This window comes from Pongo pygmaeus, chromosome 2, assembly GCF_028885625.2.
Source record: "Pongo pygmaeus isolate AG05252 chromosome 2, NHGRI_mPonPyg2-v2.0_pri, whole genome shotgun sequence".
In the NCBI taxonomy this organism is placed as follows: Eukaryota; Metazoa; Chordata; class Mammalia; order Primates; family Hominidae; genus Pongo; species Pongo pygmaeus.
Genome location: NC_085930.1, coordinates 129,806,279 through 129,824,703, shown reverse-complemented (window position 1 = coordinate 129,824,703; position 18,425 = coordinate 129,806,279). Strand labels below are relative to the sequence as shown.

The 18,425-nt window shown below is 38.7% G+C and overlaps 1 long non-coding RNA gene across 1 annotated transcript in view; it reads left to right on the top strand.

Annotated features, from left to right (window-relative positions):
- Nucleotides 1-320: 320 nt before the first annotated feature.
- Nucleotides 321-18,425, top strand: part of LOC129034114 (uncharacterized) — a 119,429-nt gene continuing 101,324 nt past the window's right edge. Inside the window, exon 1 of the long non-coding RNA XR_010125757.1 lies at nt 321-496. This is a non-coding gene — a long non-coding RNA (uncharacterized LOC129034114). The remainder of the gene's footprint in view (nt 497-18,425) is intronic.

The following is an 18,425-nucleotide window of genomic DNA, read 5'->3' as shown; positions in this document are numbered from 1 at the left end:
TAGCTTCTTTGTGATGGGTTCGAACATCCCCCTTTATCTCAGAGAAGTTTGTTATTACTGATCGTCTGAAGCCTTCTTCTCTCAACTTGTCAAAGTCATTCTCTGTCCAGCTTTGTTCCGTTGCTGGTGAGGAGCTGCGTTCCTTTGGAGGAGAAGAGGCGCTCTGATTTTCAGAATTTTCAGCTTTTCTGCTCTGGTTTCTCTCCATCTTTGTGGTTTTATGTACTTTTGGTCTTTGATGATGGTGACATACAGATGGGGTGTTGGTGTGGATGTCCTTTCTGTTTGTTCGTTTTCCCTCTAATAGTCAGGACCCTCAGCTGCAGGTCTGTTGGAGTTCGCTGGAGGTCCACTCCAGACCCTGTTTGTCTGGGTATCACCAGTGGAGGCTGCAGAACAGCAAATGTTGCTGCCTGATCCTTCCTCTGGAAGCTTCATCTAAGAGGGGCACCCGGCTGTATCCACTTACATTCTTGAGAGAATGAAGGTAAAAAAGGTAAGCAATGTTTTAATATTATTATGAAAATAGTTGTGACTCTGTGAACCCTGTAAAAGAGTTTCAGGGACCCTCAGGTGCCTCTGGGCTATACTTTAAGAGCCACTGGTCTGGAGGGATAATACCAGATCCAATGGAGCATGTCCTTTGTTACAGGGCTGCCTTACAGGTCCTCACAAGAAGCCATGTATACTTATTTTATATGCAACCACAGAATCTCTGGTTATTTTGTTTTCTGAGTCCCTAGTAGATTAGAAGCCAGAGGATTTGAAGTCTGACATCCCAAGTTGAGAAATGGTCAGTGACAGCAAGGGAGGAGATACAAATACTACAGACACAGGTACAAATCCCAAAGGCATAACATACTCCAAATAAGAAGGCAACAAAAAATTTATGTCATTTTAGAGAGACTGTGGAGAACCAAGATTTCTTCCTGAATAAGCCCACACGCCCCCAGCAGGTTTTCTGGCATTATGCTCTCTGGATCTGGGGCTCCCTCTCCTCATAGTAGAAGGTGCTGGATGTGAGCACAGCTTCCCACAAGGCCTCCAGAGCTGGGCATCTGGTGATCCTGGCATTCCTTTGCAAAGGTGGCACCCAAACTCAGACAGTGTGTCCTGATTATGAGACAGTTCTATTCTTCTTCTAAAAAAGGGAAAGTAGTAGAGATCTGAAGCTACCTCCTGTAGCACAGATGCAAGTTGTGTCCAGCTGTGCTTGGCCCACTGGGGCCTCACCATGGGCTGTTGAGTGAACAGTAAATGCGTGCATTTCTTGCCTGTTGCCTGTGAGTTTCAGCCTGCACCTAGTAATACCCTGGTGTTTACCAGGACCCTCTGCTCCAAAGACATTCATCCAAATGGATTAAAACTTGAGTGTGTGTGTGTGTGGGGGGGGTGCAGGGGGGGTGAGACCTAATGTAGTTTTTAACTTATGTGGGATCCTTCGTTCTTCAAGGATTCTGAATAAATGAAGCATAATAACATATTCTGTTGCTTCAGAGTAGAAAGTCTTAAAAGATAATTACTTTAAAGCCATTTAAACACATTGAAAGAATTTGAAGCGTTCTTTCTCCAATACCCTCCAAGTAAATTAGAAGTTAGAAAATGAGGTGAAAGAAATAAAAGGTTCTAACGCTTATATTTAGTGGTTAAGAAAATTTCCTTTAGTGCTTTTGAAGTATTTTCAAAGTAGAAGTGCTTTTGGCTTCTACGTAGCTTTGTAAAGTACTGTGTTCCAGCGTGAAGTGGCTGTGTTTAGTAACACTGCTGAGTCCCTGCATGAAAAATGTGCCCCAACCACGTTTGCCTTGGTCAGTCAGACTGAGTTAAAAGGATTTCCAACAGCTCTCCCCCTCCAGGCTGTCTTGAGGGTGGGCTGTAACTTTTGATAAATGGCCCTAATCTCAGTGCTGTAGTAGCTTAAAAATAGTGTCTAATATTCCAATTCAGTAGAAAAATTAATATTTCCCTTAAAATGTTCTCTTAGATTTTCTCTCAATTAAAGAGAAATGGAAGATTTTTGAAGGATTGGACAATATTCAACTGTGTTTGTGACAGAATTTCCTCAGCTGTTGATGTATGGTGGTAGTTTTCCCTTGTAATGTCTATCATTGAACTACATACTGGAAGTTTAAATGAAACTTTTTTTTTTGCTTTTGTGGCTCTATAAACAATAAAAAGCAATATAGTGCTGCCCAGTTTAAAGAGAGCAGAGTAAAATGTCCCAGCTCCATCTTCTCTCTCAAATCACATCAAAGAAACAGAGAGAATAAGAAATGCACATAAAAACTCAATTCTGTTAAAAACTAGGAGAAGCAAGTTGATTTGTTCTACAGGTAAACAAGTTAAAGTTCATTACAGGAGATCCAGAAATTGATAATAAAAATTTGCTAAGAGTTTCAATGGGAGGAAACTTAACAAAGAAATAATTCAAGACAATTTCTCAGAACTGAAGGACTTATGTCTCCATATAAATTTAAAAATATTCTGTCCTGAGGCACATCATTATAAAATTTTAGTTATAGAGAGAAGATTCTAGAAGCTTTCAGATATTAAAAAATAAGTCACACATAAAGAGTTTGTAATAAGATTTCAGATATTTCAAACAACACGTGGGAAACTAGAAGACAATGAGGAGGGAATTTTCCCTCTAAATTCTGAGGGAAGCAATTTTCTAATGAGAATTCTATGCACAGAAGAACCACTCAATCAAGTGTGAGAAGAGAATAATGTCACCTTCAGACATGCAGCATCCCAAGCATTTTATTTCAAATTTCAAATGTGTACTTTCTTAAGAAGGCACATCGAAACAAAGGAGCAAAGTAAGACATGGGAGCCAGGAAATGTGGGGTTCAACACAGCATATTAATAAAGGAATTCCTAATTTTACAAATAATGAGGTCCCAAGATGATAGCTGTGCAGCAGAGTGTTAGAGAGAAATCAGTCCACTTTGGAGCAGGAGGATATGGAAGACTTTAGGAGGGATGTTTCTAGAGAAAATAAAATGGAACTTATAGTTAACCATATATATTTCTGACCATGTGGGAAATAGTATTGATATAGGGGCTTTATAAATTCATTGCAGAGTTTGAATTAACCATATATTGGCTGTAACTATATTGTATGGAGGGAAGGAAAGGAGTGAGGATGTATAAAAGAGATTTGCAAGGCAGGAAAGTTGTGAGAGAACTAAGATATTATTAACCATAATAGGAAGTTAATAGATAATGTCTAAAACGGATGAATCCAGGGATATCAGCATAAGCATATCATTTGAAATATGCTCAAATGATATATGAGATATGATATTTGAGATATGCTCAAATATGCTGGAGGTAAACACCAGAAGAAAGAGCTGGAAGTGTTTATTGTATTTCTTGGAGATGCAGGATTAAAGGATGGTTAGAGTGGGACAGATGTCTCCGGCTGTTTTGTTTTATTTTATTTTATTTTGAGACAGAGTCTCGCTCTGTCACCCAGGCTGGAGTGCAGTGGCACGATCTCAGCTCATTGTAACCTCCGCCTCACAAGTTCAAGCAATTCTCGTGCCTCAGCCACCCGAGTAGCTGGGATTATAGGCACGTGCCACTGAGCACATGCCAATTTGTTTTGTATTTTTAGTAGAGCTGGGGTTTTCACCATGTTGGCCAGGCTGGTCTCAAATTCCTGACCTCAGGTGATATACCCACCTCAGCCTCCCAAAGTGCTAGGATTACAGGCGTGAGCCACCACGCCTGGCCTATTTTTATTATTTTAAGGCCCATACCTAATAACTCTGATATCTGGGTCATCTGTTGTTCTGTTTCTATTGTCTGCTTTTTTCTCTTGGACCTGTCTCTTGGCATACAAGGAAATTTTTTATTAAATGCAAGACGTTGTGTTGAAAAATGATAGCTGCTTGGGCGATATTATCTTAGCCAAAAGAAGGTTTCTTTAGTTTCTGTCAGGCAGTTAAAGTAGGAGCACATTGCTTTAATTCAGTCACTGAGCTGATTTGAAATTGGATTTTAGTTTTTGGAAGGCTTGGTCTTTTTAGATTCGACCTTACTCTTAGGATGTAATCCTTCAGCAGTCCTAATTAAATCTGGGGGTCAGAGTCCCTTGACCTTAATGGTTGTGAACTCTGATTTATATTTCCTCAGTTTGTGAGACTGCTGATAGCTTGTTTTCCACTTCCTTACAGGTTTCTCCTGGGAGAATTTACTTAATAAATAACTTGCACCTGAATTCTTGGCTTAGATTCTGTTTCTGGGAGAACCTGACCTAGGACAACCTCTATCAATAAAGCAAAATTAGATGGGCAGACAAAAGTAAAACTTAGGGATAAATAAATCCATCTCTCAATTATACTCAGGCCAAAACAGCCTACAAATTTCTGTGTTCCATCTTGAGGACTGTAAAAAAACTAACCTTGTTTTATTTTATTTTTGTGATTTATTTTATAGTTGCCCATTTATTTATTTATTTATTTATTCAGAAGTTGAAAGGAATAGAGGAAGAAATGCAGACTTAGATATACTGTCAGATACTTTGGTTTCTTTTTGGCTCGGCCTAACTCTGGTATGAAAACGCCACAGCTAGGGCCTGCCATCTAGGTGTTTTTCTAAAGAGATTGACTCCAAAACATTTGAACTTCTTACTCACAATTTCTCAACCTGCTGTGCGCATCTGGAATTTGCTTTTACATCAGAGTGATTTTTTTCTTCCTCATTTGGGCCCACGCTCATCTTCTAGTGGGCTTCCTGCAGGGTGTGGGACTGGCTGAGCATGACTTTGAAGCAATACTGGGGATCCTGTAAGTTCTGGAATATTTTCTCTGTTATCTTTAGAGACAAAATAACTTTAGTGACAGTTTTATCTTGACTTCCATTTTGATCTCAGGAAAAGCAAAATAGTTTTCCTGAAGATCCTCAAATCTACATTCAATAAAAGAGAATTTACACAGAATATAAATAAGAGATTTAAAATAGATTTTTTAAAGAAAAATATAAACTGGTTTATTGTACCAAATCTTAAATTTAGATGGTGTATTAGTCTTCTCAGGCTGCCTTAACAAAGCACTATAGCTGGGTGGCTTAAACAACAGAAATTATTTTCTCACAGTTATGGAGGCTGGAAGTCCAAGATCAGGGTGCCAACATGGTTGTGTTCTAATGAGGGCTCTTTTCCTGGCTCGCAGATAGTTGTCTTCTTTCTGTGTCCTCACATGATGGAGAGAGAACATAGAGAAACAGGAGTGGAACTGAGCATTTGTCCTACTTTTTTTTTTTTTTTTTTTTTTGAGATGGAGTCTCTGTTGCCCAGGCTTGAGTGCAGTGGTGTGATCTCGGCTCACTGCAACCTCCACTTCCCAGGTTCAAGTGATTCTCCTGCCTCAGCCTCCTGAGTAGCCAGGATTACAGGTATCCACCACCACACCCAGCTAATTTTTGAATTTTTAGTAGAGACAGAGTTTCACCACGTTGGCCAGGCTGGTCTTAAAACTCCTGACCTCAAGTGATCTGCCTGCCTTGGCCTCCCAAAATGCTGGGATTACAGGTGTGAGCCACCACGCTCAGCCTTGGCCCACTTCTTCATGTAACGTTCTCATACCTTCAGGGCCTGCTTGAGCTTGATCACACATACATTACTTCCATTTGATGATGAAGTGCTGCTGTGCACACCCAACTTTATGGTGTGGTGAGTCAGATAACACCCATTTTCTGATGGGCAGCTCAATTTGCATGGTAATTTGGCAGCCCATGGATAAATGTTCAATCTCTACTAGGACCTAGTAGCAGGCCAAGAGCCATTTCTCAAAAGGAGAGTAGTTAACTGCAGAGTGTGGCAGGGCTTTGTTTCAAAATCCAAAGGACCGGTGCTGAAATTCACCTACAGGTGCCTGCCAAAGGCTCCAAATAGCACCCACATCTCCACTGACGGTCCGAGTATCATTATACTGGGTCATATGGCCCAAGTGGTACAGCAGTTTACACAGTAGACTGGATCTGTTGCAGAGCCTTCTCTTGTTCTGGGCTCCACTCAAAATAAGTAGCTTTTGGGGCCACTTGGTAAATGGATTACAGTAACACACCCACTGTGGAATACCTTGCCTCCAAAATCAAAAGAGACCTACTAGGCATTTTATTTTACTTTTTGGTTGTAGGAGGAGTCAGATGCAGCAATTTGTCATTCACTTTAGGAGGAATTTATCAACATGCCCCTCAACACTGGACCCATAAAAATTTTACAGAGGTAGAAGGCCCCTGAGTTTTTGTCAGATTTATTTCTCATCCTCTCACAAGCAAATGTCTTACCAATGGGTCTAGAATAGTTGCTACTTCTTGCTCACTAGGTCAAATTAGCATAATGTCCTCAATGTAATGGGTCAGTATAATACCTTGGTGAAGGTGATCAAAGGGAAACGTGATCAAAATCTCTGCAAACCAAATTTTGACATAGGGCTGGAGAGCTGACATACCTCTGAGGTAGGACAGTGAAAGTATATTGCCAGCCTTGCCAGCTGAAGCAAACTGGTACAGCACATCTGGTACAGCAGCTGTAATTAAAGTCACCACCTGGTTAAGCCTATGATAATCCACTGTCATTCTCCAAGACCCGTGTGTTTTATGCACAGGTCACATAGGAGAGTTGAATGGGGATGTAATGGGAATCACCACGACCTCATCTTTCAAGTCCTTGATGATGGCACTAATTTCTGCAATACTAATCTGTATTGCTTCTGATTGACTAGTTTCGTAGGTACAGGGAGGTCTAGTGGCTTCCCTTTGGCCTTTCCCACCATAATAGCCCTCACTCCACAGGTGAGGGAACCAATGAGGTGATGCTGCTAGCTGTTGAGTAAATCTGTTCCAATTATGCATTCCAGAACTGGGGAAATAACAAGATGGGTTCAGGGATCCACTGGACCCACTGTGAGAAAGACTTGAGCCAAAACTTGATTTATCATCTGGCCTCCATAAACTCCTACTCTGACAGGTGGACCACAGTGATGTTTTGGATTTCTTAGAACTAGAGTCGGTTCAGAAACACTGTCCAGTAGTCCTTAAAAGGTCTGATTATTTCCTTTCCTCCAGCACACAGTTGTCCTAGTAGAAGGCTATATGTTCCTTTGGGAGAAGGCCGACAGAAGAGCAATAGTTTAAATTTTTGGCTGTATACTGGGATCCTTTCTCAAGGAGACCTGGCCTACTCATCATTCAAGGTACTCTGGGTTTGTAAACTAGCTTAAGTTTGTAAACCGTAAATTGAGTAACTGTGACTCTCTATGATTATGATTCAGATTAGTCTTTTGTTCACTTGACCTAGAACTTTTCTGCTTATAAAGATCAAATAAGCATTTAATAGGCTTCCTATTTTATTTCTAGGGACACTCCAATCAATTGGACAATGCTATAGGTCTGTGTGAGTTAGACTATTCCGATTGCTGCTCTGACTCTGATGTTCATTATATATCCATACCCATCTTGCCTTTGGCAGTTGAGTCTTGCCATCTGACCCCTGACACCCTAGGATCCAACTACTCCCATTGCATTTAGGTTTTCCAATTCAGTGACTGTAGTTCTTGCCCTGGGGTCTAGCCTACAGGGAAGAGGAATCATAGGGCTCTTTGAGGATGCTGGAGCTCCTCTTACACATTTACTTTTCATAGTCATGGTGGATGAGTAGTTCTTAAATGACAAATCCACTCTAATATTTCAGTCTCCCTAAGCCTTTGAATCACTTCCTCTATATTAAACCAAGGCAGGTCTAGCATTTCCAACTCATGCACTGTGGTCTTTGGTCCATGTTTTAGCCAATGAACCAAACTATTAGACCCCTTGATCTCTGAGCTGCAACATTAAATGCTGAATCTCTGCATAGTGAGACCATATCAATAAATTTAGCTTGATTCAACTTTATGTTCCTTCTATCATCATTTCACACTCTTAATATCTGTTTCCACACATATTCCTTAGATTTCTGTGTACATTAGAAAACTCCAGTTACTCTTTTGGAGCGTAGCACACTTCCTCATGGGTCACCTTTTGTACTTCACCTTTAGGGACCTACTGGGACTTGAGTCTAATTGTAGGTTTAGAAGCAAAGAGAGTCGGTGATGGTAGGTTCTGAGGAGACTCAGCATTGTCTTCGATGGCAACTGCCTCATAGGAGGCCACTGGAGTTTTTTAGGCAATGCAGGGTTAATCTCCTCAGATAAGGGTACAGAGGCTTATACCACAAGGGATGGGGAGATGACTCCCTTCTGGAGTAGGGAGAAATCTTCCACTGGCAAAGAAGACTCATCAGAATTTAGGGGCTCAATGACCCCAGATTCAACAAGGTCTCCCTGCATGTCCCCATTACAATTTTTCAGAAGCCCATTTCTTCCCAACCAATGCCTTCACCTTAACAGTAGACACCCTGTGAGGCTGGGAGTTCAACTTGTGTTGTAATTCAGCCAGTCATAGGGTGAGGTTCTGCCTTTAATTTTTAGCAATCTCAGCTCTGCAGCTATTGGAGATAAGGATATCCTTTAGGGCAAACATAGAAGCTTTCCAGTCATTTATGCAACACTTGGGGCTGGCAACTCAAACCCCTGAGCTCATCCTTTTCTTTCTCCACTTTGTCCAGCAGTAGAACAACCAACCAATCTCATTACATTTGTTAGCTTGCCAAAAATATTTGAAAGTACATACACAGTTACCAAGCTCCTTGATTCTTGTAAGTAATTGACTAGGAGTATTCAATGGTGATATTTTGTGTATTTTTATTGCCAGATCACACTATAGACTTTCAATGCTCTCTTTACTACTGGAAATAGAATCATTAGTGTCTTTAATTAGGTTAGAGAGTCTATTCCAAATGCCTCAAAACCAATTCAGAAAACTCATTCTTAAAATTATGTTCCTCTAGGACCACTCTTGGTACCAAAATCTGTATTAGTCAGGGTTCTCCAGAGAAACAGAACCAATAGGATATATATGTGTGTGTGTGTGTTTGTTGATTTATTATGAGGAATTGTCTCATATGATTATGGAGGTACAGTGCAGTTGGACAGCTTGAAACTCAGCAGAATCTATGGTGTGGTTCTAGTTCCTGAGAACCAGGAGAGCTGATAATGTAAGTTTCAGTCTAAAAGCTAGCAGGCTTGAGACCTAAGAAAGGCCAATGTTTCAGTTTAAGTCTAAAGACAGGAAAAGTCTGATGTCTCATCTTACAGCAGTCAGGCAGCAAGAGTTCCCTCTTACCTAGTGTTTTTGTTCTACTCAGGCCTGCAACTGACTGGATGAGGCCTACCCACATCAGGCAGGGCAGTGCCCTTTACTCAATCTACTGATTCAGATGTTATTCTCATTGAGAAACACTCTGACAGATAAATACAGAATAATGCTTGACTATATGCCTGGGCACCCTGTGGCCCAGTCTAGTTGACATATAAAATTAACCAGTATGGGTGGGCTTTTACATAATCAATGCTTTACAGTTTATATTGACTGTTTATTCATAGCTCTGAGATAAATTATTTTTGTAACAATTTTGTAGGTGAGGAAACTAGGTCCAGAGAGATACCCAAGCAACTTGTCCACGAAAGAGCCAAGTCCAGAGCCTAACGATTACTGACATTAAATTCAGCTTTTTCTACCACTTTATAATATAAATGTAGTGGTGGTATTGTGGATATAGTGGCTTAGAAACTGGGCTTCGAAATTATTCTGCATGGGTTGGAATGTCACCTCATCTACTTATTAATCGTGGGGCCTTGGGAAAATTACTTAGATTTTTTTAAATATTTGTTTCCAAACCTTTACATTGGGATTTATCTAAAATTCGTATGGAAGATAAAGAGTAAAGATGAGGCAAGACTATTTCAAAGATGTCAGCGATAGGGAGGGATTAATTCTGCCTGATATTAAGACTACTTATGAAATTATCGCATTAAAATGATATAGTATCAGCCTAGAGATAGATCAGTAAAAGCAGACTAAGAAAGCAGAACAAAGAGCCTAGAAACAGACCTACAACATGTGGGAATCGGCATTAAGTCAAAGGTAGCATTAAAATCAGTGGAGAACACATAGATGGATTAATCAATGAAGGGGGCTCAGATAATTGATCATATTGGATAAGATAAAATTAAATAACTACCATATGTAAAGATACATTCAGATGTACTAAAACCTGAATGTGGAAAGGAAAATATAGAAAAATATTATGATAATTGGGTAGGACAAGATTTGTTATACAAAGCAAAAAATGGACACACACACACACATAGAAAAAGGGAGGATTAATGTATCCATGGATATTAAAAATAAAGCAAAAACCAAACAGAACTTCGGTTCAACAAATGATACTGTCAGCAAAGACAAACTCAGACTAAGATATTTATAATGCATATAATCAACAGAAAAATGCAATCTATAAATAGAAGATATATAAAAGTCACAAATTAGTAAGAAAAAGGCAAACAACTCAATAGAAAGTAGGTAAATGTTATAAACTGGCAATGTACGGATGAGAAACCTGAATAGTCAAAGCACATATGAAAAATATTGAAACACATTTGTAATTGGGCTTATGAAAATTGAAACATTCATAAGAAATTATTTCACAACCATCAGATTGCCCCAAAATTAAGAAATTAGATAACACCAAGTGTTTTCAAGGATGTGGAGAAACAGTCACTTTTATACTTTGCTGATGGAAGTATAAACAGGTATAACTCATTTGGAGAAAGAAAATAGAAATATATAACAAAGCTGAAGATGAACATACTCTATTTTCATGTCCTACACCAGGGGTCAGCAAACTATGGCCTTCAGGCCAAATCTGGGCCACCACCTGTTTTTGTAAATCAACTCTTATAAAAATCCAGCTGTGTGCATGTTTATTCATTTACACAATGTTGATGACTGTTTTCATGCTACATGACAGAGTAATGGCAACAGAGACCATATGGCCCACAAAGCCTGAACTATTTGCTACCTGTCTCTTTACAGAAAAAGGTTTCTGATTCCTGCCCTTGATTTTAGAGAAACTCTCGTATGCATACACACTGAAAAATGCCCAAGGATATTCTTTGCTACTGTTTTTGATTAAAAAAATAGGATATATCCTTTTTTCACCAATAGAAGAAGGGATAAATAAAATGTGTTCTTTTTTCTTTTTTTCTTTGTTTTTTTCTATAGTAGAATACTATATAGTAATTAAAATAACTAGACATGTATGAAATAACTAGTATAGATATCAATATGGATAAATTTCAACATATTGGTAAGTGGAAAAAAGCAAGTTTCAAAATATACCCACTATTATAACTACCTTGTTCTTCTCCTCCTTGGTCCCATGAAATAATTGTTTTACACAGTGGTTGTCAGTGGATTGGAATCATTAGTTATATGTAGATGGGGAATGATCACTATCATGAATGTCACTATAGATGGAACAACAACATATTGGGTAACTCCTGATGTAATGCATTTATAAAATACACTTTGTCTATGAAATGTTTTTGACAAAAAAAAAATAAAACTAATCTAACCAAGCTTCTAGAGTTAATTACACTACAGAGGAGCAAAGGGACACATTTGGGATGTGGGGCATTATTCAGGAATATTATGTGGATTTTGCAAATCACAGGGAAATGCTAAAGGGAAAAAAGTGTGTGTGCGTGTGTGTGTGTGCGTGTGTGTGTGTGTGCATGTGTGCTCCTTTAGGTTAAAAGAGACTCAAACATACACAAATGTAGTGTATTACATTGTTCATACCTTGATTCAAACAAATCAACTGTGAAAGAAATTTTTAAGACAATTAGGGAAATTGGGTTATAGTATGGGTTGATATCATAGAGTTATTGATAATTTTCTTAGGTGTGATAATGTGATTGTATTTATGTTCAGATTTTCAGAGAAATGCATACTGCATACAATATGTAGCCATGAAATTATACAACGTAATTTTTTTGAAGAAGCGATTTTATTTATTTATTTATTATTTTTCTTCCAACTTTTATTTTAGATGTAGGGGATATATGTGAAGGTTTGACAAGGATAAATTGCATGTCACTGGGGTTTGGTGTACAAATGATTTTATTACCCAGGTAGTGAGCATAGTACCCAATAGATAGTTTTCTATCCTTCTCCTCCTCCTACCCACTACCCTTAAGCAAGCCCTGGTGTCTATTGTTCCCCTTTTTGTGTCCATGTGTACTCAGTGTTTAGCTCCAACTTCTAAGTGAGAACATGCAGTATTTGGTTTTTCGTTCCTGCATCAATTTTCTTAGGATAATAGCCTCCAGCTGCATCTGTTTTGCTGCAAGGGACATGATTTCATTCTTTTTTATTGCTGTGTAGTATTCCATGGTGTATATGTACCACATTTTCTTTATCCAGTCCACCATTGATGGGCATGTAGATTGATTCTATGTCTTTGCTATTGTGAAAAGTGCTGTGATAAACAGACAACTGCATGTATTTTTATGGTAGAATGATTTATATTCCTTTGGGTATATACCCAATAATGGGATTGCTGGGTCAAACGTATGTAATTTATTTTAAAATACTTCAGCAAAAAAACAAACAAACAAAAAAAACTATGAAAAAACGAGAGCTGGTTAAGCAAATGTGGCAAAGTTTTGCTAATTATTGAATTTGGGTGATGAATTTATAGAAGTTTGCTGTGTTACTCTCTCTACTTTTTTAATATTTGAAGATTTTCATAACAAAAAAGGCTCTTTTCAAAATTTGACCATTTTCTCACTCCTTACACTATTACTATCCTGGTTCAAGCCATCACATTCTTTTTTTTTTGAGTATTTAAGTTTTATTCAGGTTTCACTTTACATTATATTTTAGTGTTGTTTGAGTTATTTACTTGAAAATGTCTGATACTATTTTTTCTTTTCTTATTATTTGTATTTGCATATATTTTCACAAATTTTTATGTAACTTCAAAGTAACCATTTTCAAGACTTAAGTTTTTAAGAATATTTTTAGGTTCACAGCATAATTGAGAATAAAGTACCAAGGTTTTCCATATATCTTCTTCCCCCACCACTGCACAGTCTCCCCAACTATCAACATCCCCCACTACAGTGGGTACATTTGTTACAATTGATGAACATGTATTAATACATCAGTATCACCAAAAGTCCATAGTTTATATTAGGATTCACTCTTGATGTTGCACATTTTACGGGTTTTGACAAATGTATAATGACATGTATTCACCATTATAATATCATAAAGAGTATTTTCACTGCCCAAAAAATCCTTTGTGCTTAACCAATCTCTGGCGACCACTGGTCTTCTTACTGGCTCCATAGTTTTGCCTTTTCCAGGATATCGCAAAGTTGGAATCACATAGTATGTAGCCTTTTCAGATTGGCTTTCTTCACTTATTAATATGTATCTAAGATTCTTTTTTTATTATACCTTAAGTTCTAGGGTACATGTGCACAACGTGCAGGTTTGTTATATTTGTATACATGTGCATGTTGGTGTGATGCACCCATTAACTTGTCATTTACATTAGGTATATCTCCTAATACTATCCCTCCCTACTCTCCCCACCCCACAACAGGCCCCGGTGTGTGATGTTCCCCATCCTGTGTCCAAGTGTTCTCATTGTTCAATTCCCACTTATGAGTGAGAACATGCAGTGTTTGGTTTTCTGTCCTCCCGATAGTTTGCTCAGAATCAAGCCATCGCCTTCTTCCTATTGCAATCATCTTCTAACATGTTTCCCTACTTCTACCCTTACCTTCATATAGGCTAATCCCAACATAGCAACCAGAGTGATTCTTTTAAAATGTAAGTCAGACCATGGCACTCCTCTGTGCAAAACCCTCCAGTGGCTCTCATCTCGGAGTAGCAGCTAAAGTCCTTACAGAGCCCTACTGCTCTTCACCATCTGGTCCCCAGAGCTCTTCAGCATACTTCTCTGCCCTCATCTCACCATTCTCTTTTCCTGCCTTGCTGTCCTTCGATGTCATTGGTTTCCTCCTTATTTATTCTTTGGACACATCCAGCATGCTCTCACCTCAGGGCCTTTGCACTTCCTGTTTCCTTTTTCTGGATTGCTTTCTTGCAGGCTGTCTGTGTGACTTCCGACTTCCTTTCTCACTCACTTACCCAGATCTTTGAACTCATGGGCTCAAGCAATCTTCCCACCTCAGCCTCCCAATTTGCTGGGATTACAGGTGCCAGCCACAGTGCCTGGCACCAGATCTTTACTCAAATGTCACCTTTTTTTTTTGAGATAGATTCTTGCTCTGTTGCCCAGGCTGGAGTGCAGTGGCACGATCTCGGCTCACTGCAGCCTCCGCCTCCCAGGTTCAAGTGATTCTCCTGCCTCAGCCTCCCTAGTAGCTGAGACTACAGGCACACACCACTATGCCCAGCTATGTTTTGTATTTTTTTAGTAGAGACGGGGTTTCACCATTTTGGCCAGGCTGGTCTGAAACTCCTGGCCTCAAGTGATCCACCTGCCTCGGCCTCCCAAAGTCCTGGGATTACAGGCCTGAGCCACCGTGCCCACCCTCAAATGTTACTTTCTCAATAAGGCCAACCCATATCATCCTATCTAAAATTGCACTCTGCTTTCTACTCCTTGGTACACCCCTTCCCCTTTCCCTTTCCCTGCTTTAATCTCCTTGTAGCATTTCCCTTCATTTGACATACTATATATTTTATTTATTTATTTATTTCAATGAATATGCCAATGTATTTATTTATTTATATTTTTAATTTTTTTCCATAAGTTATGGGGGATACAGGTGGTATTCAGTTACATAAGTTCTTTAGTGGTGATTTGTGAGATTTTAGTGCATCCATCACCTGAGCAGTATACACTGCACCATAGTCTTTTATCCCTCGTCCCCCTCCCACTCTTTCTCCCAAGTCCCCAAAGTCCATTGTATCATTCTTATGCCTTTGCATCCCCATAGCTTAGCTCCCACATATCAGTGAGAACATACGATGTTTGGTTTTTCCATTCCTGAGTTGCTTCACTTAGAATAATGGTCTCCAATCTCATTCAGGTCACTGCAAATGCTGTTAATTCATTCCTTTTTATGGCTGAATAGTATTTCCTCATATACATATACCACAGGTTCTTTATTCATTCATTGATTGATGGGCATTTGGGTTGGTTCCACAATTTTGCAATTGTGAATTGTGCTGCTGTAAACATGCGTGTGCAAGTATCTTTTTTGTATAATGACTTCTTTTTCTCTGGGTAGACACCTAGTAGCAAGATTGCTGGATCAAATGGTAGTTGTACTTTGAGTTCTTTAAGGAATCTCTACACTGTTTTTCATAGTGATTGTAGTAGTTTACATTCCCACCAGCAGTGTAGAAGTGTTCCCGGTTCACTGCATCCACGCCAACATTTACTGTTTTTTTTTTTTAAAGTTTTTTATTATGGCCATTCTTGCAGGAGTAAGGTGGTATCACACTGTGGTTTTGATTTGCATTCCCCTGATCATTAGTGATATTGAGCATTTTTTCATATGTTTGTTGGCTATTTGTATATCATTCTTTTGAGAATTGTCTATTCATGTCCTTAGCCCACTTTTTGATGGGATTGTTTGTTTTTTTCTTACGATTTGTTTGAGTTCATTGTAATTCTGGATATTAGTCCTTTGTCAGATGTATAGATTGTGAAAATTTTCTCATACTCTGTTGGTTGTCTGTTTACTCTGCTGACTGTTCCTTTAGTCTTGCAAAAGCTCTTTAGTTTAATTAAGTCCTAACTATTTATCTTTTTTTTATTGCATTTGCTTTTGGGTTATTGGTCATGAAATCATTGCCTAAGCCAATGTCTTCAAGGGTTTTTCCAATGTTATCTTCCAGAATTTTTATAGTTTCAGGTCTTAGATTTAAGTCCTTAATCCATCTTGAGTTGATTTTTTTAAGGTGAGAGATGAAGATCTGGTTTCATTCTCCTACATGTGGCTAGCCAATTATCCCAGCACCATTTGTTGAAAAGGGTTTCCTTTCCCCCACTTTATATTTTTGTTTGCTTTATTGAAGATCAGTTGGCTGTAAGTACTTGGTTTTATTTCTGGGTTCTGTATTCTGTTCCACTGGTCTATGTGCCTATTTTTATACCAGTACCATGCTGTTTTTGTGACTGTGGCGTTATAGTATAGTTTGAAATCAGGTAGTGTGATGCCTCCAGATTTGTTCTTTTTGCTTAGTCTTGCTTTGGCTATGTGGACTCCTTTTTGGTTCCATATGAATTTTAGAATTTTTTTTTCTAATTCTGTGAAGAATGATGGTGGTATTTTGATGGGGATTACATCGAATCTGTAGATTGCTTTTGGCAGTATGGTCATTTTCACAATATTGATTCTACCCATCTATGAGCATGGGATGTGTTTCCATTTGTTTGCCTTGTCTATGATTTCTTTTAGTGGTGTTTTGTAGTTTTCCTTGTAGAGGTCTTTCACCTCCTTCGTTAGGTATATTCCTAATTTTTTTTTTTTTTTTTTTGCAGCTATTGTAAAAGGGGTTGAGTTTTCCATCTGATTCTCTGCTTGTTCGCTGTTGGTGTACAGAAGAGCTACTGATTTGTGTACGTTAATCCATGTATCCAGAAACTTTGCTGAATTCTTTTATCAGTTCTAGGAGGTTTCTGGAGGAGTCTTTAGGGTTTTCAAGGTAAACAATCATATTGTCAGCAAACAGTGACAGTTTGACTTCCTGTTTGCCAATTTGGATGCTCTTTCTTTCTCTTGTCTGATTGCTCTGGCTAGGACTTCCAGTACTATGTTGAAGAGGAGTGGTGAGAGTGGGCATCCTTGTCTTGTTTCAGTTCTCAGAGGGAAAGCTTTCAACTTTTCCCCATTCAGTATTACAGTGGCTGTGGGTTTGTCATCGATGGCTTTTATTACATTGAGATATGTCCCTTGTATGCCTATTTTGTTGAGAGTTTTAATCATAAAGGATGCTGGATTTTGTTGAATGCCTTTTCTGCATCTATTGGGATGATCAAGTGATTTTTGTTTTTAATTCTGTTTATGTGGTGTATCACATTTATTGACTTGCATATGTTCCCTGCATTCCTGGTATAAAACCCACTTGATCATGGTGGATTATTTTTTTGATATGTTATTGGATTTAGTCAGCTAGTATTTTGTTAAGGATTTTAGCATCTATGTTCATCACGGATATTGGTCTGTAGTTTTCTCTTTTGGTTATGTCCTTTCCTGGTTTTGGTATTAGTGTGATGCTGGCTTTATAGAATGAATTAGGGAGGGTTCCTCCTTTCTCTATCTTGTGGAATAGTGTCACAAGGATTGGTACTAATTTTTCTTTGAATGTCCGGTAGAATTCTGCTGTGAATGCATCTGGTCCTAGACTTTTTTTTGTTGGTAGTTTTTAAATTACCATTTCAATCTCGCTGCTTGTTATTGGTCTGTTCAGGGTATCTATTTCTTCCTGATTTGAGCTCGGAGGGTTGTATTTTTCCAGGAATTTATCCATCTCTTCTAGGTTTTCTAGTTTATATGCATAAAGGTGTTCATAGTAGCCTTGAATGATCTTTTGTATTTCAGTAGTGTCAGTTGTAATATCTCCTGTTTCATTTCTTAATGAGGTTGTTTAGATTTTCTCTCTTTTTTTTTCTTGGTTAATCTTGCTAAAGGTCTATCAATTGTATTTATCTTTTCAAATAACCAGCTTTTTATTTCATTTATCTTTTGTATTTTTTTGGTTTCAATTTCATTTAGCTCTGTTCTGATCTTGGTTATTTCCTTTCTTCTGCTAGTTTTGGGTTTGGTTTGTTCTGGTTTCTTTAGTTCCTTGAAGTGTGACCTTAGAATGTCAGTTTGTGCTCTTTCAGTCTTTTTGATGTAGGCGTTAAGGCTGTGGACTTTCCTGTTAGCACTGCCTGTGCTGTATCCCAGAGGCTTTGATAGGTTGTGTCAATATTGTCGTTCAGGTTGAAGAATTTTTTTTTTTTTTTGAGACGGAGTCTTGCTCTATCACCCAGGCTGGAGTGCAGTGGCACGATCTTGGCTCACTGCAAGCTCCACCTCCTGGGTTCATGCCATTCTCCTGCCTCAGCCTCCCAAGTAGCTGGGACTACAAGCTCCCGCCACCACACCTGGCTAATTTTTTGTATTTTTAGTAGAGACAGGGTTTCACCGTGTTAGCCAGGATGGTCTCGATCTCCTGACCTTGTGATCCATGCACCTCGGCCTGCCAAAGTGCTGGGATTACAGGCCTGAGCCACCGCGCCCGGCCCAGTTTGAAGAATTTTTTAATTTCCATCTTCATTTTGTTTTTGACTCAATGCTCATTCAGGAGCAGGTTATTTAATTTCCATGTAGTTGCATAGTTTTGAAGGTTCCTTTTGGAGTTGATTTCCAGTTTTATTCCACTGTGGTCTGAGAGACTGCTTGATATAATTTCAATTTTCTTAAATCTGCTGAGGCTCA